The following is a 22,381-nucleotide window of genomic DNA, read 5'->3' as shown; positions in this document are numbered from 1 at the left end:
TGGCTAGTACATTTCTCTCTAGAATTCCTTGATAGTCTTGAGATTTCATTGTACCCTGCACAGATTCAAGACACCCTGTGCCAGACGCAGCAAAGCAGCCCCAGAACATAACAGAGCCTCCTCCATGTTTCACAGTAGGGACAGTGTTCTTTTCTTGATATGCTTCATTTTTTCGTCTGTGAACATACAGCTGATGTGCCTTGGCAAAAACTTCGATTTTTGTCTCATCTGTCCACAGGACATTCTCCCAGAAGCTTTGTGGCTTGTCAACATGTAGTTTGGCATATTCCAGTCTTGCTTTTTTATGATTCGTTTTCAACAATGGTGTCCTCCTTGGTCGTCTCCCATGTAGTCCACTTTGGCTCAAACAACGACGGATGGTGCGATCTGACACTGATGTTCCTTGAGCATGAAGTTCACCTTGAATCTCTTTAGAAGTCTTTCTAGGCTCTTTTGTTACCATTCGGATTATCCGTCTCTTAGATTTGTCATCAATTTTCCTCCTGCGGCCACGTCCAGGGAGGTTGGCTACAGTCCCATGGATCTTAAACTTATGAATAATATGTGCAACTGTACTCACAGGAACATCTAGTTGCTTGGAGATGGTCTTATAGCCTTTACCTTTAACATGCTTGTCTATAATTTTCTTTCTGATCTCTTGAGACAGCTCTTTCCTTTGCTTCCTCTGGTCCATGTCGAGTGTGGTACACACCATATCACCAAACAACACAGTGATTACCTGGAGCCATATATATAGGCCCAATGGCTGATTACAAGGTTGTAGACACCTGTGATGCTAATTAGTGGACACACCTTGAATTAACATGTCCCTTTGGTCACATTATGTTCTGTGTTTTCTAGGGGTACCATCATTTTTGTCCATGCCTGTTTCATGAGTTTATTTTTTTACATAATTCTGTTGAAGCATGGTTGAAAAACAATGTCTGACTTTCATTGGTTAACATTTATAGAATTTTAATTTATTATTACTTTTGTCAGATTAAAGTTATTTCTGTGACCATTGTGACTTTTTCTTTCATTGACCAAAGGGTACCAACAATTTTGTCCACGTCTGTATATATATATTTTTTTTATATATAAGCGACCACGGTGACCCAGAAGTTAGCAACCTTGGTACACGTCCATATACCATGCCAGAAGTCAGTTGCCGAGACTCTGCAATTAGGACAATGAGTGAGGAGAGGCTGGAAAATTAAAACAAAATATTGCGTGGTGCATCATTTTAAAGTATGTTTCACGCCACGTTTCACTTATCACACACTGGCGGACCTTGCCCCAGCCCTCCAGGATTTTTTCCCTGATCTCGTCATCCATGGGTGATGCATTCCCATTTCTTAAACAGAGTGGATGGCTTGGCCTTCGTGAAGTTACTTGAGAGAGCCCTATATAGCCTCGAGAAATACTGTTTGAGGAGAGAAACTAAGAATATTGTCAAAGGATTTCTTAGTCGCCTCTTTTGACAAGTCTCGTAATCTGTGTGTACAGAAACCCAGAGTCTGCATAATCAGCAGGAAATGGGAATCGGGCAGGGCATATTTTTCCTTCAGTTCCTTAGTGGTCAGCTATCATTTCTCCTCTCGTTCCTCTGCCCTGACCAACCCTCTAGACACCCACAGCTCAGAGAGTCTTGTGCTATTCCCCTGGGGGAACTCAGGATGTTCCCACAGTGGCATCCACTTAGAGATCGAATGAGGCAGGCCAACTGTTTTCCTAATCGCCTTCCAAGCTGCTACCGTATCCCTTAATAAGAGTGAGATATCCTTGGGAAGCGAAGCCAGATTGGAATGGAGGCATGCCACTAGATTCCACGGGGTCACTAGATTTTGTCCAGCTCTCTATTTGAAAAGTGGTCGGTATTGTGTACCCAATCTGAGATATGTCTCAGAAGGCAAGATAGATTGTATTCCCGTATGTTCGGGAATTTGACACCTCCCTCTGATTTCCATAACATGAGCTTTGAGAGAGAGATACGAGGTCGCCAGCCAGACCACAAGAAGGTGGTAAATGCCCTATTTAAAGCAGTAACATCAGTATGTTTCAGTAGAATCAGGAGCGTTTGGAGGGGGTAAAGTAATTTAGAGAAGCTCATTTTAATTTTAATGAGCTGACATCTGCCAAGGAGAGACAAGGGAAGCGAATGCCATCTCTGTAGTTCTGATATTATTTTCGCTATGAGGGGTGGGTAGTTTAGCTGATACAATGACTCGGGGAGCTTTCCGATCTTCACCCCCAACTAGGTGATATGTCGCTTAACAGTCGCAACTCCAGGACCTCACTTTTGGAAGAATTAATTTTATATCCCGAAAAAGAGCAATAGTTCATCGGCATATAAAGCCAGTTTGACCTCTTTCCTACCTATAGTGATTCCCGAGTATAGCTCAGAGTCCTCTAAAAATCTAGCCAGAGGTTCGATGGCAAAGTCAAAAAGGAGGGGGGAGAGCAGGCACCCCTGTCTGGTTCCTCTCTGAAGGAGAAAAATGGGGGATAAAAACCCCCCCGTATGAATGTGCCGTGGGGCTGGTATAGAGTCCCTGTAAAAAGGTATGGTACGAAGATCTTGAATTTGTCCAACCCCACCCCCACCGCAGCGAATCAAAAGCTTTTTCCGCGTCCAAAGCCAACAAGATAGGGGCTGTGTCCGGCTGGGGGCGGCGTCGAACCCAATCCAAGGTTGCCAGCACTTTTCTGATGTTTGCAACCCCGACCGCCCCTTTATGAAACCCATTTGCGAGGGGCCTATCAGGGCGGGCATCAGGAGGCTCAGTCTATCAGCCAGGATTTTGGTCAAAATCTTAAGATCCTGATTCATGAGTGAGATCGGGCGATATGAACACGGATCCTGCATGTCCTTATTGGGCTTTAGTATCAATTTAATGTAGGCCACATTGACGTGGGCGGAGAAACCGCCTGTGTGCAGGAGGTGATTGAAGTATTCAACTAGGGTGGGGGCGAGGTGATGTTGTAGCACCTTTATAGAATTCCCCTGAAAACCCCTCAGGGCCTGGCGCTTTCCCGTTATGTAGGGAACATATAATATGTAGGACTTCCTCAGCCGATATTTCGACATTCAGTATCCCCCGCTGTTCCTCCGACAGGGACGGTAGCTTGAGTGCTGATAAAAAAACGTTCTCCCTCCTCATGTTCCCCCTGGGGTGTCCCTATAAAGCCGCTCATAATACTTTCCTAGCAGTTCATTTATCAGCTTAGGGTTTGTGTGTATAGCTCCGTCCTCACCTTTCAATGACGTAATGACCGTGGGAGCCCTCCTTACCTTAGCTAAATTTGCTAGCATTTTGCCCGACTTATTCCCAAATCGGAAAAGATTAAAAATTGCTTCTAGCTGCCATCCAGGCATTTTTGTGCTGACCCGAGGCCACCTGGAGAAATCTAGTGTATGCTAGTCGGAGGGCCGTGCTAGCTTCCTGATATTGTTTAGCCACCACTTTGCGCAAGTTGCTCACATAGCTAAGTATCCGACCCCTCAGGACCGCTTTAGCGGTCTCCCAATGGATTGAAACATCTGATGCACCCCGAGGATTGTCCCCCTGGAACTCCCACCACCAACCTCGTATTGTATCCTTGAAGTTGTCATCTTTGGCCAGGAATGAAGGAAAACGCCACAAGAAATCTGTCCCTCTAGGGTATGCATTCTGCTAGTAGATGTGTGAGTGATCAGAGATAAGCAAGTCATGGATTTCAGAGGAGACTACCTTAGAAGACATATGTCAGGACACAAAGATATAGTCTATATGAGACCAAGCATTGTGCACTTGGGAAAAGTGCGTGTATTCCCTATCATCAGGGTGTATAGAGCGCCAGGTATCATATAAGCCTGTAGAGGCCAAGAGAGGTGGTATGACCTTGTCCGAAAGCCTCTGTGTACCCACAACCCCCTCAGCTGTTTTCCGATCTTGCAGAGCGTAAAAAGGCGCATTAGTGTCATGCGGGACATATACGTTGTGGATATACTTGCAGGATGACAAGCCGAACTGGATGGACAAATGTATTTTTTCGGCCTTATGTACTATGTTACTATGATACTATATGATGTCCCCACAAATTCAAGCAGCAACCTATGCCATCTGCCCTCCCTGGCCGAGGATCCGTAAACAGAGCCCACCCAAAATGTCTTCAATCAAAAGAAATCCTTATCTTCTAGATGGGTCTCCTGTAGGAGAACTATGTAAGGCTGGAGACGTTTCAAATGTCGCAACATTTTGGAGCACTTCTGTGGTGAGCGTAACCCCTTGACATTCCAAGAGATGATTCGCATTTCAGCTCTGATAATCACGGATCCCGGGCAGAGAGAGAGCGGCGGGTGGGTAGGGGAAAAGGGGGAAGAACTCACTAAAAAATGAAAAACAATATGTAACACTGCCTGTAGATATAGCAGTTGATACCCGCCAGGCACCAAGGCTAGATGGTGTTTGCCTTCCCTAAATCTGGGTGTTGACTTCTCTTTTTGCCGCCACGGCAGAACTCCCGTATATACTGCCTAAGCAATAACAACCAGTAAGGCTAAATTATCAAGTCCCAGTAAATTAGATAAACTCCTGGCCAAAAGTACCCGGATACGTCCCGTGCATGGGCCAGAAAGGCAAGATCTGCTCTCACGGGCAAGCGTGGTAGTCCCTAAGGTTAAGTCTCGCTTGAGTCTAATGCACTTCAGCGTCCACTTATGAAGTGCCTTCCCGAGCCGTTCCGTGAACGTTCACTCCCCCGGCGGGCGGTTGGTTCTGCTGACTGCTTTGGTGTAGACCGCTGAGGAGATATGGCGACGTCACGCAGCTCAGAGTCTAAAACCCCGCCGATGGCCGCCTCAGAGGGAGATCTAAAAGTGACAGTACCCCCTTGTGCGCTGTGGATCCTCGGCACCGCTGGAAAAGGGAGCTGAAAGCAAATGTTATTATGATAAAGCTTGGTGCAAATAGGGCTAAAAGCCTTGCATTTTTCGCAACATCTGCCGAGAAGTCCTCAAAGAGCAAGATTCTGTAGCCTCTGATAGTGATTTGGTGCTGTCTCTTGCGAAAGCTGCGAAGCAGGGCCACCTTATCGTTGAAGTCCAGCAGCTTAAAGATAACTTGACGTGGTCATCCATCCCTGCCACGGGGAGAAGCTGCTACAGAGTCCCCGGCCGGGCATTTTTCCGGGCCTGTCCTGTGGGCGCGTTCCATCCTGCAGAATTTTTTTTGGCCTAGGGCCTCGGGTAGTTCCCTTTCACATAAGTCCAGAAGCTCAGGTTGCTTGATAGATTCGGGCAGACCCACCACCCTCAGATTATTGCGGCGGGACCTGTTCTCTAGGTCAGTGTTTCCCAACCAGTGTGCCTCCAGCTGTTGCAAAACTACAACTCCCAGCATGCCCGGACAGCATTTGGCTGTGCAGGCATGCTGGGAGTTGTAGTTTTGTAACAGCTGGAGGCACACTGGTTAGGAAATGCTGCTCTAGGTCATCCACCTTGGAGCGCAAGTATTCCAGGGCCTGCTGCTGCGATTGAATTGAGTCCCCAACTTGTTGCTGAAGAGAGTGCAGCTCTTTTTCCAAGTTCCCTACTTGAGGGCTGGTCTGATTCACCTTAAAGGAGGCCATTATAGTAGTCTCCAGCATCTTCTGGATGTCCGGCATAATACGCAGCTCCGCTTCTATGGCCAGCTTCTTGTAATCCAGGGGAGTCATATCTCCCTGGAGATTCTGCAAACTCTCTTCTTGAAACAGCAGTGGCTGGCTATCCGCCATCTTTGCCGTGTCCTGTGAAGCTGCCTGCTGCGCACCTGTACGTTTCTGGCCACTCCAGAGTAAATATCGTTCCATCGGCGTCCAGGAGTAGGTAAGTGATGTCAGCTACACTTCCCTCAGATCGCCTCCCCGCGCTGCTAAATGATCGCTGGAATCGGCTGCAAGTGGGAGCTCCGAGCGTTGCTTCCTCACATGGCGGCACCGGAACCGGAAGAAGTAAAAGCGTTTTAAAGTTATCACCACATAAAGTGACACTGGTCAGATTTGCAAAAAATGGCCTGGTCCTTGAGGTGAAATATGGCCGTGTCCTTAAGGGGTTGTATCCTCATGGACAATGGGGGCATATCGCTATGATATGCCCCCATTGTCTTTATAGGTGCTGGGACCAGCAACTATATTGAGAACAGAGCCTCGCAAGTGAAGAAGGGTGCGCTGTGAATGCAAATTTTATATGGGGCGGCGAAAATAGCCGAGCGCTGACTCGGCTATTTCCGTCGGCCCCATATTAATGAATGGGAGCGGGGGCTGTGCCGGCTAGGTGATGGTCGGACTGGAGTCCCCCAGCCACCACCTTGCCGGGACCCACACCTATAAGACAATGGGGGGCATATCCTAGCGAGACAACCCCTTAAAGTGAAATCTAAGATCTACACTCTATGGTCACTGCACTCTTTCAAGAACTTTGCCCAAGTATCGCAATTGAGTGTTTAGAAATGTACAATGGTCGTGTCTGCTTGTAAACCAAAAGGCGCTCAAACAGATATTATATTGAAACTCTATTTTCCCTACGCCTCCACAACGGCACCACCTGGATGGTACCCCGCCTTCTTAGGGACAGGAATGAGATCAGTCAATAAATTCCCTTCTCCAGTTCTTCCCTGTCCCTTTGAAGGCAAGATGCTATATATGTGTCATCCACAGATTCCCCCACAGATGCCCCCATAACAGTGCCACCCACAGATGCCCCCATAACAGTGCCACCCACAGATGCCCCCATTAGTTCAAAAGCACACCTTTTTGGTACAAAATATTTTTTTGATTTTCCTCCTCAAAAACCTAGGTGCGTTTTATGGGCAAGTGCGTCTTATAGGGCGAAAAATACGGTAATTAATTATAACTTTTTGTGAATTGGGACATTTAAACTTGCTTTTTTTTTTATTCCAATTTAAATCTAGTATGAGTCGGAGTCGGTTAATTTTTTGCAGAATCCGAATCCAGGTCTATCAGAGCTACAATGCATTTGGAAGAACCCAAAGAGCCTCTCTATGTCCAGGATCAGATGTTTTTGGGGCTTGCGGACAGGAAAAAAAGTTTTTCCCGTTCAAAATAATATTAAGAATCTTATACAAAATGAATGAAAGGTTCCAGAGAAGAGGCAATCAGCATCTAAAATGTTTAAGAGGAAGGTATCCCTTTGCTGAAGAAGATTCCAGTTTTTGGGACAAACCTCCTAAGGTCGATAATCCGGTAGCAAGGATTTTCAAAAAATCCTCTCTGCCGTTTAACCCCTTAAGGACACAGCCCTATTTCACCTTAAGGACCAGGCCATTTTTTGCAAATCTGACCAGTGTCACTTTAAGTGCTGATAACTTTAAAACGCTTTGACTTATCCAGGCCATTCTGACATTGTTTTTTCGTCACATATTGTACTTCATGACACTGGTAAAATGAAGTCAAAAAAATTATTTTTTTTGCACCAAAAAATACCAAATTTAACAAAAATTTGGAAAAATTAGCAAATTTCAAAGTTCCAGTTTCTCTACTTCTGTAATACATAGTAATACCCCCAAAAATTTGGATGACTTTACATTCCCCATATGTCTACTTCATGTTTGAATTATTTTGGGAATGATATTTTATTTTTTGGGGATGTTATAAGGCTTAGAAGTTTAGAAGCAAATCTTGAAATTTTTCAGAAATTTACAAAAACTCAATTTTTAGGGACCAGTTCAGGTCTCAAGTCACTTTGCGAGGCTTACATAATAGAAACCACCCAAAAATGACCCCATCTAAGAAACTACACCCCTCATGGTATTCAAAACTGATTTTGAATACGTTGTTAACCCTTTAGGTGTTGCACAAGAGTTATTGGCAAATGTGGAGGAAATTTGAGAATTTTATTTTTTTGTCTAATTTTTCATTTTAACCCATTTTGTCCACTAACAAAGCAAGGGTTAACAGCCAAACAAGACGGTATCTTTATTGCCCTGACTCTGCCGTTTACAGAAACACCCAATATGTGGCCGTAAACTACTGTACGGCCACACAGCGGGGCGTAGAGTGAAAGGTGCGCCGTTTGGTTTTTGGAAGGCTGATTTTTATGGACTGGTTTATTTACACCATGTCCCATTTGAAGCCCCCTGATGCACCCCTAGAGGAGAAACTCCCTAAAAGTGACCCCATCTAAGAAACTACACCCCTCAAGGTATTCAAAACTGATTTTACATACGTCGTTAACCCTTTAGGTGTTGCACAAGAGTTATTGGCAAATGGCGATGAAATTTGAGAATTTCATTTTTTTGCCTAATTTTCCATTTTAACCCATTTTTTCCACTAACAAAGCAAGGGTTAACAGCCAAACAAGACTGTATCTTTATTGCCCTGACTCTGCTGTTTACAGAAACACCCCATATGTGGCCGTAAACTGCTGTACGGCCACACAGCGGGGCGTAGAGTGAAAGGTGCGCCATATGGTTTTTGGAAGGCTGATTTTTATGGACCGGTTTTTTGACACCAAGTCCCATTTGAAGCCCCCCTGATGCACCCCCAGATTATAAACTCCATAAAAGTGACCCCATCTAAGAAACTACACCCCTCAAGGTATTCAAAACGGATTTTACAAACTTTGTTAACCCTTTAGGTGTTGCACAAGATTTAATGGAAAATAGAGATACAATTTCAAAATTTCACTTTTTTGGCAGATTTTCCATTTTAATTTTTTTTTTCCAGTTACAAAGCAAGGGTTAACAGCCAAACAAAACTCATTATTTATGGCCCTGATTCTGTAGTTTACAGAAACACCCCATATGTGGTCGTAAACCGCTGTACGGGCACACGGCAGGGCGCAGAAGGAAAGGAATGCCATACGGTTTTTGGAAGGCAGGTTTTGCTGGACTGTTTTTTTTTACACCATGTCCCATTTGAAGCCCCCCTGATGCACCCCTAGAGTAGAAACTCCAAAAAAGTGACCCCATTTTAGAAACTACAGGATAGGGTGGCAGTTTTGTTGGTACTAGTTTAGGGTACATATGATTTTTGGTTGCTCTATATTACACTTTTTGTGCGGCAAGGTAACAAGAAATAGCTTTTTTGGCAGCGTTTTTTATTTTTTTATTTACAACATTCATCTGACAGGTTAGATCATGTGGTAATTTTATAGAGCAGGTTGTCACGGACGCGGCGATACCTAATATGTATACAATTTTTTTTATTTATGTACGTTTTACACAATGATTTCATTTTTAAAACAAAAAAAATGTTTTAGTGTCTCCATAGTCTAAGAGCCATTGTTTTTTCAGTTTTTGGGTGATTATCTTAAGTAGGGTCTCATTTTTTGCGGGATGAGATGACGGTTTGATTGGCACTATTTTGGGGTGCATATGACTTTTTGATCGCTTGCTATTACACTTTTTGTGACGTAAGATGACAAAAAATGGCTTTTTTTACACCGTTTTTATTTTTATTTTTTTACGGTGGTCACCTGAGGGGTTAGGTCATGTGATATTTTTATAGAGCCGGTCGATACGGACGCGGCGATACCTAATATGTATACTTTTTTTTTATTTATGTAAGTTTTACACAATGATTTCATTTTTGAAACAAAAAAAATGATGTTTTAGTGTTTCCATAGTCTAAGAGCCATTGTTTTTTCAGTTTTTGGGCGATTATCTTAAGTAGGGTCTCATTTTTTGCGGGATGAGATGACGGTTTGATTGTTACAATTTTGGCGTACATGCGACTTTTTTGATCACTTTTATTACCTTTTTTTTGGGAAGTAAGGTGGACAAAATTTCAATTTCATCATAGTTTTTTATTTTTTATTTTTATGGCGTTCACCGTTCGGGTAAAGTAACATGACCGTTTTATAGATCAGGTCGTTACGGACGCGGCGATACCAAACATGTGTAGGGAATTTTATTTTTTTAATTTTTAATCAGTGATAAATGTGTTTTTTGATTTTTACCTTTTTTCCACTTTTTTTTTTACCCAGACCCACTTGGTTCTTGAAGATCCAGTGGGTCTGATGTCTGTATAATACAGTACAGTACAATATATATTGCACTGTACTATATTTTACTTACACTGAACAGATCTATGCTTTCAGCACAGATCTGTTCAGCACCATGGACAGCAGGACGCCTGAGAGGCGTCCTGTTGCCATGGGAACCTTCCCCGTCTGCTCAGTTATGGTCAGAACTGCGCAGACGGGGAAGGGTAAGGACGGGGCTCTAGGGGGGCTGTCTGGGGGCTCTCTCCCTCTCCATCGGGGGGCTGCAAAGGCACTGCAGCCCCCCGATCGGAGAGGGAGGGAGCTCCCTCTTACTGTTAACTTTTTCCATACAGCGGTCCGTACGGACCGCTGTATGGAAAGGGTTAAACGGCTGACATCGCATCACCGATGTCAGCCGTTTATACCAGGGTGCCAGCAATGTGCTGGCACCCTGGTATACCCACTGTACACCAACGATTACGCAATAGGAGGCGGGCGGGGGATCGCGATCCCGCCTGCCGCACCGCCCGCCTCCCGCACCGCCCCCACCGCCCGCAACACCCCCCCTGCACCTCCCACCGGGCTAAAATCATTCAGAGGTGCAGGGGGGGTGATAAATATATATTTTCGCCACACTAAAGTTTCTGATCGCCGCGGTCAGGGACCGCAGCGATCAGAAACTGCAGAAAGCGCAACAAACCGCAGGTCTGAATTGACCTGTGGTTTGTTGCGATCGCGGACATGGGGGGGTCACGGGACCCCCCCGCGCATTTAGCCGAGGTGCCTGCTCAATGATTTGAGCAGGCACCTTGTTCCGATCACAGCCGGCCGCACGGCAGTGATCGGAACAACACATGACGTACCGGTACGTCATGTGTCCTTAAGGACTCGGGAAACATGCCGTACCGATACGTCATGTGTCCTTAAGGGGTTAAGGATCTGGGGCTGCTTAACCACTTCAACCCCGCTAGCCGAAATCCCCTTCATGACCAGGCCACTTTTTACACTTCTGCACTACACTACCTTCACCGTTTATTGCTCGGTCATGCAACTTACCACCCAAATTAATTTTACCTCCTTTTCTTCTCACTAATAGAGCTTTCATTTGGTGGTATTTTATTGCTGCTGACATTTTTACATTTTTTGTTATTAATCGAAATGTAACGATTTTTTTTGCAAAAAAATGACATTTTTCACTTTCAGCTGTAAAATTTTGCAAAAAAAACGACATCCATATATAAATTTTTCACCAAATTTATTGTTCTACATGTCTTTTGATAAAAAAAAATTTGTTTGGGCAAAAAAAAATAAAAAAGGGTTTGGGTAAAAGTTATAGCGTTTACACACTATGGTACAAAAATGTGAATTTCCGCTTTTTGAAACGGCTCCTACTTTCTGAGCACCTGTCATGATTCCTGAGGTTCTACAATGCCCAAACAGTAGAAAAACCCCACAAATGACCCCATTTCGGAAAGTAGACACCCTAAGGTATTCGCTGATGGGCATAGTGAGTTCATAGAACTATTTATTTTTTGTCACAAGTTAGCGGAAAATGATGTGTTTTTTTTTTTTTTTTTTTTTTTTTTCCTTACAAAGTCTCATATTCCACTAACTTACGACAAAAAAATGAAAAATTCTAGGAACTCGCCATGCCCCTCACGGAATACATTGGGGTGTCTTCTTTCCAAAATGGGGTCACTTGTGGCGTAGTTATACTGCCCTGGCAATTTATGGGCCCAAATGTGTGAGAAGTACTTTGCAATCAAAATGTGTAAAAAATGGCCTGCGAAATCCGAAAGGTGCACTTTGGAATATGTGCCCCTTTGCCCACCTTGGCTGCAAAAAAGTGTCACACATCTGGTATCGCTGTACTCAGGAGAAGTTGGGGAATGTGTTTTGGGGTGTCATTTTGCATATACCCATGCTGGGTTAGAGAAATATCTTGGCAAAAGACAACTTTTCCCATTTTTTTTTTTTTTATACAAAGTTGGCATTTGACAAAGATATTTATCTCACCCAGCATGGGTATATGTAAAATGACACCCCAAAACACATTCCCCAGCTTCTCCTGAGTACGGCGATACCAGATGTGACACTTTTGCGCATCTAGGCTGCAAAAGTGCCCAAATTCCTTTTAGTAGGGCATTTTTAGACATTTGGATCCCAGACTTCTTCTCACGCTTTAGGGCCCCTAAAAAGCCAGGGCAGTATAAATACCCCACTTTGGAAAGAAGACACCCCAAGGTATTCAATGAGGGGCATGGCGAGTTCATAGAAATGTATTTTTTTGGCATAAGTTAGCGGAAATTTTTTATTTTTATTTTCCCTCATAAAGTCTCACTTTCTGCTAACTTAGGACAAAAATGTAAATCTTTCATGGACTCAATATGCCCCTCAGCGAATACCTTGGAGTGTCTTCTTTCCAAAATGGGGTCAGTTGTGGGGTGTTTGTACTGCCCTGGCATTTGAAGGTCTCCACAATCATTACATGTATGGCCAGCATTAGGAGTTTCTGCTATTCTCCTTAGGCCTCTTTTACACTACAGTTTTTTTTTTTTTTCTGTTTTGCGGTCCGATTTTTGCGTTCCGTATACGGAACCATTCATTACAATGATTCCGCAAAAAAACAGAATGTGTTCCGTATGCATTCCGTTTCCATATTTCCGTTCCGTTGAAAAGATAGAACATGTCCTATATTTGACCGCAAATCACGGACCGTGGCTCCATTCAAGTCAATGGGTCCGCAAAAAAACGGAACACATACGGAAATGCATCCGTATGTCTTCCGTAACCGTTCCGTTTTTTGCGGAACCATCTATTGAAAGTGTTATGCCCAGCCCAATTTTTTCTATGTAATTACTGTATACTGTATATGCCATACGGAAAAACGGAACGGAACAACGGAATGGAAACGGAACCACAACGGAAGCAAAAAACGGAACAACGGATCCGTGAAAAACGGACCGCAAAACACTGAAATGGACATACTGTAGTGTGAAAGAGGCCTTATATTGAGCATACAGGTAATGAGATATTTTTTTTTTTCCGTTCAGCCTCTGGGCTGAAAGAAAAAAATGAACGGCACAGATTTCTTCATTCGTATCGAACAATGTGGATGAAAAAATCTCTGCCCAAAAAAAAAAACAGAGGGGAAAGGCGTCTGCCAGGACATAAAAGCTCCGCCCAACATCCATACCCACTTAGCTCGTATGCCCTGGCAAACCAGATTTCTCCATTCACATCAATCGATGTGGATGAATAAATCATTGCCGGGATATTTTTATTTTATTTTTACATACAAAGTGTTTTCCAAAGCATAGGAACGCCGCCTCCAGACTGGGCGGTGAAAGGGGGAACTACAGGTGTGGCTGAAGTTGGGGACTGCCAATCAGGATTTGCCAGCACCTCCAGGGATTCTAGGGGCTCTACGGGCACGTCTTTGCGGTGGCTGCGACGGGGTCACTACTGCACGTGCCACCGTACCACCTTCAACTGCCCTTCCCTGAGACTACCCAAGAAAAAAAAGCAAGCCTGTCTTACAAATGGGAGGCTAGCGAAGCACCGGAGGCCGCTGCGGTTGATAAAAAATATCAAAACAGATTTTTTTTTTATCGCCGCAGCGCGTGTAAAGTGAATGTGCAGTGATCAAAAAAAAATAATTTTTTGTCACTGTGGTGGGGCGGGCGTGGGTGAACGCACGTGTGGGCGACCGATCAGGCCTGATCGGGAAAACACTGCGTTTTGGGTGGAGGGCGAACCTAAAGTGACACTAATACAATTATAGATCTGACCGTGATCAGTTTTTATCACTTCCAGATACTATAAAAGTACAAATTCTGATTAGCGATACGCTAATCAGCGAATCGGTGACTGCGGTGGGCTGGGCGCTAACTGATCCCTAAACTACCTAACCAAGGGGCCTAAACTATACCTAAAACCTAACGGTCAATACCAGTGAAAAAAAAAAGTGACAGTTTGCACTGATCACTTTTTTCCTTTCACTAGTGATTGACAGGGGCGATCAAAGGGGTGATCAAAGGGTTAATTGGGGTTCAGGGGGGGGGGGGTGATCTGGGGCTAGTATGAGGTGTTTGGTGTATTCACTGTGTAGCCTGCTCCTCTGCTGGATCCAACCGACGAAAAAATCCAGCAGAGGAGCAGGGCAGCCATATAACAGATCATATTTACAAATATGATCTGCTATATGGCTTCTGATTATTTTTTTTTTTAAATCAGCAACCTCCCATCATCGAGAGCCTCCATACCCAGGAGGTTCCGTGGCCCCATCCACCAGTGTAGTTAGCCGTCTACACGAGCGACATTTCCCCAATGTCGTTGCTGGTACCTCAACCCAACCGTCAGGCTGTGAGCTCTGCGCTGCAATTGGCCAACGCTACAGCCTAGGAGAAGGGAATGCCCAGGAGAACTGGAAAATTCAAACTTAACCACTTCAGCCCCGCTAGCTAAAACCCCCTTCATGACCAGGCCACTTTTTACACTTCTGCACTACACTACTTTCACCGTTTATCGCTCGGTCATGCAACTTACCACCCAAATTAATTTTACCTCCTTTTCTTCTCACTAATAGAGCTTTCATTTGGTGGTATTTTATTGCTGCTGACATTTTTACTTTTTTTGTTATTAATCGAAATTTAACGATTTTTTTGCAAAAAAATGACATTTTTCACTTTCAGCTGTAAAATTTTGCCAAAAAAAAACCTCATCCATATATAAATTTTTTGTTTGGGCAAAAAAAATAAAAAATGGTTTGGGTAAAAGTTATAGCGTTTACAAACTATGATACAAAAATTAGAATTTCCGCTTTTTGAAGCAGCTCTGACTTTCTGAGCACCTGTCATGTTTCCTGAGGTTCTACAATGCCCAGACAGTAGAAAAACCCCACAAATGACCCCATTTTCGGAAAGTAGACACCCTAAGGTATTCGCTGATGGGCATAGTGAGTTCATAGAACTTTTTATTTTTTGTCACAAGTTAGTGGAAAATGATGATTTTATTTTTATTTTTTTCTTACAAAGTCTCATATTCCACTAACTTGCGACAAAAAATAAAAAATTCTAGGAACTTGCCATGCCCCTCACGGAATACCTTGGGGTGTCTTCTTTCCAAAATGGGGTCACTTGTGGGGTAGTTATACTGCCCTGGCAATTTAGGGGCCCAAATGTGTGAGAAGTACTTTGCAATCAAAATGTGTAAAAAATGGCCGGCGAAATCCGAAAGGTGCACTTTGGAATATGTGCCCCTTTGCCCACCTTGGCTGCAAAAAAGTGTCACACATCTGGTATTGCCGTACTCAGGAGGGGTTGGGGAATGTGTTTTGGGGTGTCATTTTACATATACCCATGCTGGGGGCATGGCGAGTTCAATTTTTTATTTTTTTTTGCATAAGTTAGCGGAAATTGATTTTTCTTTTTTGTTTTTTTTTTTTCTCACAAAGTCTCACTTTCCGCTAACTTAGGACAAAAATTTCAATCTTTCATGGACTCAATGTGCCCCTCACGGAATACCTTGGGGTGTCTTCTTTCCGAAATGGGGTCACATGTGGGGTATTTATACTGCCCTGGCTTTTTAGGGGCCCTAAAGCGTGAGAAGAAGTCTGGAATATAAATGTCTAAAAATGTTTACGCATTTTGATTCCGTGAGGGGTATGGTGAGTTCATGGGAGATTTTATTTTTTGACACAAGTTAGTGGAATATGAGACTTTGTAAGAAAAAACAAACAAAAAAAATATATATTTCCGCTAACTTGGGCCAAAAAAATGTCTGAATGGAGCCTTACAGGGGGGGGGGGGGGGGGGGGGGGTGGGGTGGTGATCAATGACAGGGGGGTGATCACCCATATAGACTCCCTGATCACCCCCCTGTCATTGATCACCCCCCCTGTAAGGCTCCATTCCGACGTCCGTATGATTTTTACGGATCCATGGATACATGGATCGGATCCGCAAAACACATGCGGACGTCTGAATGGAGCCTTACAGGGGGGTGATCAATGACAGGGGGTGATCAGGGAGTGTATATGGGTGATCACCCGCCTGTCATTGATCACCCCCCTGTAAGGCTCCATTCAGATGTCCGCATGTGTTTTGCGGATCCGATCCATGTATCCGTGGATCCGTAAAAATCATACGGACGTCTGAACGGAGCATGACAGGGGGTGATCAATGACAGGGGGGTGATCAGGGGTTAATAAGTGACGGGGGGGGGGGTGTAGTGTAGTGTGGTGTTTGGTGCGACTGACCTACCTGTCCCCTCTGGTGGTTGATCCTAACAAAAGGGACCACCAGAGGACTAGATAGCAGGTATATTAGACGCTGTTGTCAAAACAGCGTCTAATATACCTGTTAGGGGTTAAAAAAAATCAGATCTCCAGCCTGCCAGCGAGCGATCGCCGCTGGCAGGCTGGAGATCCACTCGCTTACCTTCCGCTCCTGTGAGCGCGCGCGCCTGTGTGCGCACGTTCACAGGAAATCCCGGCCCTCGCGAGATGACGCGTATATGCGTCGTCGTGCGCAGGGCTGCCGCCTCCGGACCGCACATCTGCGGTAGGCGGTCCGGAGGCGGTTAATCTGAGAAAATCAGGAAGCGATGGACCAGCAGATCGCTCTACTTCTGAAGAAAAAGGCCATAGTACAAATACTATTATAGGAACCCTAGGAAAGGTTTTTACTCCTCAATCTTCCTAGTCAATAAACCAGATGGTTTCTTCCAGGCTATAATAAATCTGAAAAATCTAAACAGGTACATTGTATACAGGAGATTCACAATGTATACAGTAGGCCTGCACAATATATCACCAAAACAATCGCAATAAATCGCAATCGCCCGACCCAAAAATGCTGCAATTGTATTACCATATTTTTCGCTTTATAAGACAAACTTATAAGTGCGTCTTATAAAGCGATGGTTGACTTTTTAGGTGGCTGACACTGATGTATCGTCGTCTGCTATGTTGCACAGCGCGCCCGACGATGCTTCAGTTACAGTGCGGGGAGAGGAGGGGCTGGAGGCAAGTCATTATTTTAATGAACAAATGTTCTCTTTATTCTATTTATCTGTTCTGTGCAGTACAATTAAGAAAATGGCAAGTTTTGTATTTTATACTTTTGCAGTAATGCTAATAATGTTATTTAATTTAGTAAAAGATGTTTATTTTTTAAGCATTATCAGTAATTTGTGTGTGAAAATCCAAGCAAATAGACCTCTAGCACAATTCCCTTTAAAATATTGCATCGCATATCGTTATCACAATTTTTAGGGCCCTAATCGCAATCGCACAAAATTCCCATATCGTGCAGCCCTAGTAAACAGTAAGGCCTGTAATCAATCTCCTGTGAAAAGTCTGCTTTATGATCACGATAGACCTCTCAGATGCCTATTACCATGTGCCAATTCACATGGATTATCAAAAATATTTGAGGGTGGCAGTATGGTTCCAGGGAAGATTACATCATTTTTAATTTCAGGTACTGTCGTTCGGCACCAAGAATCTTTAAGAAGATTATAACAGATGTAGCAAAGTTCTTCCATCTGGCAGGAATCTTGCTGATACCTTACCTAGACGACTTCCTAAACGCAGCTGTGACGGAGAATCACCTGCAGGTTCAACTTCGGACAGTATCGGACACCCTTTCAGATCTAGGTTGGATGGTAAATCTTGAGAAATTTTGTCATCTTTCCAAGCAGAAGAGAATATTCTTAGGAGTGCTGCTAGACTCTCATCAAATGTCTTCTTTTCTTCCATACCAAAAGCAGGAAGATTTGATCCGGACAATTCTAAGGTTTCAAAGGTTAAATATATCCTTAATCAGGGAAATCATGTTAGTTCTCGGCCTCATGACTACACCATTCCGTCAGTGAAGTGGTCGCAAGCCCACTTGAGGGTCCTTCGGTCTTTCCTCTTACAGACCTGGGACAAGAAGCAGACAAATAGTTAAAATTCCAGCAAGGGTGAAGATTCCTCTGTCGTGGTGGGATCAAACGGGAAAATCTGTCCCGAGGAGTGGCGTGGCGACAAACAAATCAAGTGGTGATTACAACCGATGCCGGCAAGCAGGTTTGGGGAGCACACATGAAAGGTGCAATGAACCGAGGTTTATGGCAAGAAGATCTGGAACGGGCATCTTCCAAACTGATGGAGCTGAGTGTGGTTTGGCAAGCCCTAAAAGCCTTTGCTCCCTTGGTTCGGTTAAACCATGTAAGAATTCTTTCAGACAGCACCACCACTGTAGCTTATCTGAACAAACTGGGGGGGGGGGAGACCTTCTCTCTCTGTTATAGCAAAAATGATCTTTGTCTGGGCCAAAGAGAATTTGTTGTCCCTTTTTCGCCTTCCATGTAAAAGTAAAGGAAAAGTTAGTGGCAGACTTTTTGAGCAGGCTAAGAACGGCTAAGAAGTTGAATGGAGTCTGAGTCCAGTGGATCTCCAAGTATTGACTTATTTGCCTCAAGGGAGAACAGGAAGGTGAAGAAGTTTTGCTCTCTGTCCCTCAGGGATCAGCCTCTAAAAAGTGCTTTGTAGATTCCTTGGCCCAGGGGTCTCCTTTACAACTTCCCTCCTTTCCCTCTAATTCCCAAGGTGTTAACAAAGAGCAGGGGAAGATTAATAAACTCTTCCTCTCCTGCCAGATCTTTTATCCCAGGATTCCTCAGCTCAGTCTGATGGCCTGGAGGTTGAGAGAGCCATCTTGAAAAGGAAGGGCCTTTCTGATGCAGTCATCAACACACTTATGCAGAGCAGAAAACCTGTGACTTCGAAAATTTACCTGAGATCCTGGGAAGCCTTCTTACGTTTTGTGAAAGACGCCTGGGACCCCTTCATGGCTCAAAATTTTGGATTGATCTTATACTTCCTGCAAACAGGTCTAGACAAAGGTCTGAGAGTAAGTACTCTGAAGGTTCAGGCTGCGGCAATGAGTGCTTTCGTGGGAGAAAGGTTAGTGGATCTGGACCTTTTTGTTAGAAGATTTTTTTTTTTTAAAGAGGCATGTAGAATACGCCCAAAATTTAGATCTTGTGTTCCTGCTTGGGACTTGAATTTGGTCCTTTCGGTTTTGATGCATCACCACTTTGAACCTATCAGTGATATTTCCCTGAGAATGTTGACACTTAAAGCGTTTTTTTGTTGTTGACCATTACAACGGCTAGGAGAATAGGGGCTTTTCCTATCATTCCACCTTACTTGACAATTTTTGAGGATAGGATTGTTTTGAGACATTCTTCTGAGTTTCTCCCTAAGGTTGTTTCTAGATTCCATTGTCATCAAGAAATCTCTCTTCCTTCCTTTTGTTCCCAGGCGATTTTGAAAAAAAAAAAGGTTGTTCCAGAACCTGAACATCAGGAGATGTGTGCTTCAGTACCTAAAGTCGACTAAGAACCTGAGGAAGTCAAACCAGCTGTTGATTCAGTATCTTGGACTTAATCGGGGGAAGGCAGCTAGCAAGGTATGGGGAGGGGGGTCTGATGCCCATGACATAAAAAAACATGCAAAGGGGGTATACCCAACATTAAAGAATTAATGAATCCCAATAAATATTAATAGATACATTTATACTAATCTATAAGTCCTAATGAATATTAATAAATAGATGGGTATTACCCGTGCCGAATAGTACCACAATATAAGGTTACGGAGAATATAAAGTGCAAATAATACACAATTAGGATCAAGGATATCGTGCAATAACCTAATAAGGGGAGGGGAGAATTAAAATGAATAGATTACTAGATGTATCGCATAGTATATAATATAAATGAAAGTGCGTAGTATATCGCATTATATTATATCAATATGCTCATTCATAGATAAGACCGAATGACCATAAATAAGACAAGATGATAAAATGATTATAAAAATACAGGAGTAATAAAAATTCAAGAGTATTACTCATAATAGTGACACCATATAACGAAATGAAAGGAAATATCACTTTAGAAAAAATCAGTTCAGTGAGATGTAATGAAATATCTAATATAATATAAATGTAAAGCAAATATTAGAGTAAGAATAGTGAAATAAGCTTAAAGGGACACTGACAGGCCCAATTAGCGTATTGAGTTATATATATCACAGTACAGCTCATATAAAGTGTATTAGAATCATGTAAGTATCCCCCCTGCCCACCTTATAAATACGGAAATATAAAGTTTTATAACCTGCTTGTCCGGTCTCCAATCTGCCCAAGGGGCGGCGTTTCATCTGAAAATGCGCCCAGCCAGCCGCTCCCAACTGCCGTTCTGAAGCCCCGCCCAGCTCATCAATATTCACTTCGCTGGGCGGCGGCTACAACTCTCCAGGTCACGATCCTGCGCATGGGCAATCGAATCCTCCTGGCATCGTTCGTGTGTAATCTTCTGCGCCTGCGCCCCGCCGTGGTTAGATCACGCCTGCGTACACACCCTGCCTGTGTCCCCGAGCCTCTGCCTCATGCGCATGCGCCTGAAGCGCTGCTGCTATGAACCGTGTCTGGCGCATGCACATGAGGCAGAGGCTCGGGGACGCAGGTATCATTTTTTGCGGGACGAGGTGACGGTTTGGTACTATTTTAGGGGGTCATACGCCTTTTTGATCGCTTGCTGTTGCACTTTGTGATGTAAGGTGACAAAAATGGCTTTTTTTTTTTACAGTTTTTTTTTTTTTTTTATGGTGTTTATCGGACGGGGTCTATCATGTGATATCTTTATAGAGACAGTCGTTACGGACGCGGTGATATGTATAGTTTTTTAATTTTTCATATTTTTTATAGGAAAAGGCAATTTTTATTTATTTTACTTTTTAATTTATTTTTACTTTTATTTTTTTTCACATTTGCAAAGCGTCCGGTTGCCAGGGCAACCATCGGAGCTGCCATTGCAGCGCAGCAGCCCCGATGGTGAAGAGAGGGAGCCCCCTCCCTCTATTAACCCCATGGATGCCGCTGCCGGCACTGATTTCAGGCTCTGATCTGCAGAACTGGCTTCTCAGCTGTTCCATGGCCAGGTGTGTGTTGTTCCCTAATTATCCCAATTACAATGAGCAGATAAAAGTCTAGAGTTCATTTCAAGTGTGCTATTTGCATTTGGAATCTGTTCAAGATGAGATCCAAAGAGCTGTCACTATCAGTGAAGCAAGCCATCATTAGGCTGAAAAAACTGAGATAGCAGAAACATTAGGCATGGCCAAAACAACTGTTTGGAACATTCTTAAAAAGAAGGAACGCAGCGGTGACCTCAGCAACACCAAAAGACCCGGAAGACCACGGAAAACAACTGTGATGGATGACCGAATAATTATTTCCCTGGTGAAAAAACACCCTTCAACAGTTGGCCATATCAAGAACACTCTCCAGGGGGTAGGTGTATGTGTGTCAAAGTCAACAATCATGAGAAGACTTCACCAGAGTGAATACAGAGGGGTCACCACAATATGTAAACCATTGGTGAGCCTCAAAAACAGGAAGCCCAGATTAGAGTTTGCCAAACGACATCTAAAAAAGCCTTCACAGTTCTGGAACAACATCCTATGGACAGATGAGACCAAAATCAACTTGTACCATAGTGATGGGAAGAGAAGAGTATGGAGAAGGAAAGGAACTGCTCATGATCCTAAGCATACCACCTCATCAGTGAAGCATGGTGGTACTGTCCTGGCGTTGGCATGTATGGCTGCTAATGGAACTGGTTCTCTTGTATTTATTGATGATGTGATGTCTGACAGAAGCAGCAGGATGAATTCTGAGGTGTTCCGGGCAATATTATCTGCTTATATTCAGCCAAATGCTTCAGAACACATTGGACGGCGCTTTACAGTGCAGATGGACAATGACCCAAAGCATACTGCAAAAGCAACCAAAGAGTTTTTTAAGGGAATGAAGTGGAATGTTATGCAATGGCCAAGTCAATCACCTAACCTGAATCCGATTTGAGCATGCATTTCACTTGCTGAAGACAAAACTGAAGGGAAAATGCCCCAGGAACAAGCAGGAACTGAAGACAGTTGCAGTAGAGGCCTGGCAGAGCATCACTAGGGATGAAACCCAGCTTCTGGTGATGTCTATGCGTTCCAGACTTCAGGCTGAGTATTAAAAAAGTGAAAGTTTGATTTATGATTATTATTTTGTCCCATTACTTTTGGTTCCTTAACAAGTGGGAGGCACATATGCAAACTGTTGTAATTCCTACACTGTTCACCTGATTTGGATGTAAATACCCTCAAATTAAAGCTGACAGTCTGCAGTTAAAATACATCTTGATAGTTTCATGTCAGATCCATTGTGGTGGTGTATAGAGCCAAACATGTTAGAATTGTGTCCATGTCCCAATAATTATGGACCTGACTGTGTGTGTGTATGTATGTGTGTGTATATATATATATATATATATATATATATATTTATTTATATGGAAAAAATCGGACAG

At 43.6% G+C, this 22,381-nt stretch overlaps 1 protein-coding gene across 3 annotated transcripts in view; it reads left to right on the top strand.

The window, feature by feature from the left end:
• The window catches only part of MTRR (5-methyltetrahydrofolate-homocysteine methyltransferase reductase), an 877,206-nt gene that overhangs the window by 23,572 nt on the left and 831,253 nt on the right, over nt 1-22,381 (top strand). The window contains exon 2 of one of the 3 annotated variants that reach the window (XM_044292704.1): nt 19,281-19,428. The exons of the other annotated variants lie outside the window; for them this stretch is intronic. The gene's annotated coding sequence lies outside the window, so the exon portion shown is untranslated. The remainder of the gene's footprint in view (nt 1-19,280; nt 19,429-22,381) is intronic. 3 annotated transcript variants of the gene reach the window in all.

The sequence above is a fragment of the Bufo gargarizans genome, chromosome 5 (assembly GCF_014858855.1).
Source record: "Bufo gargarizans isolate SCDJY-AF-19 chromosome 5, ASM1485885v1, whole genome shotgun sequence".
NCBI classification, from domain to species: domain Eukaryota; kingdom Metazoa; phylum Chordata; class Amphibia; order Anura; family Bufonidae; genus Bufo; species Bufo gargarizans.
The sequence above is the reverse complement of the archived record's forward strand: the minus strand, read 5'-3'. Positions and strand labels throughout refer to the sequence as shown.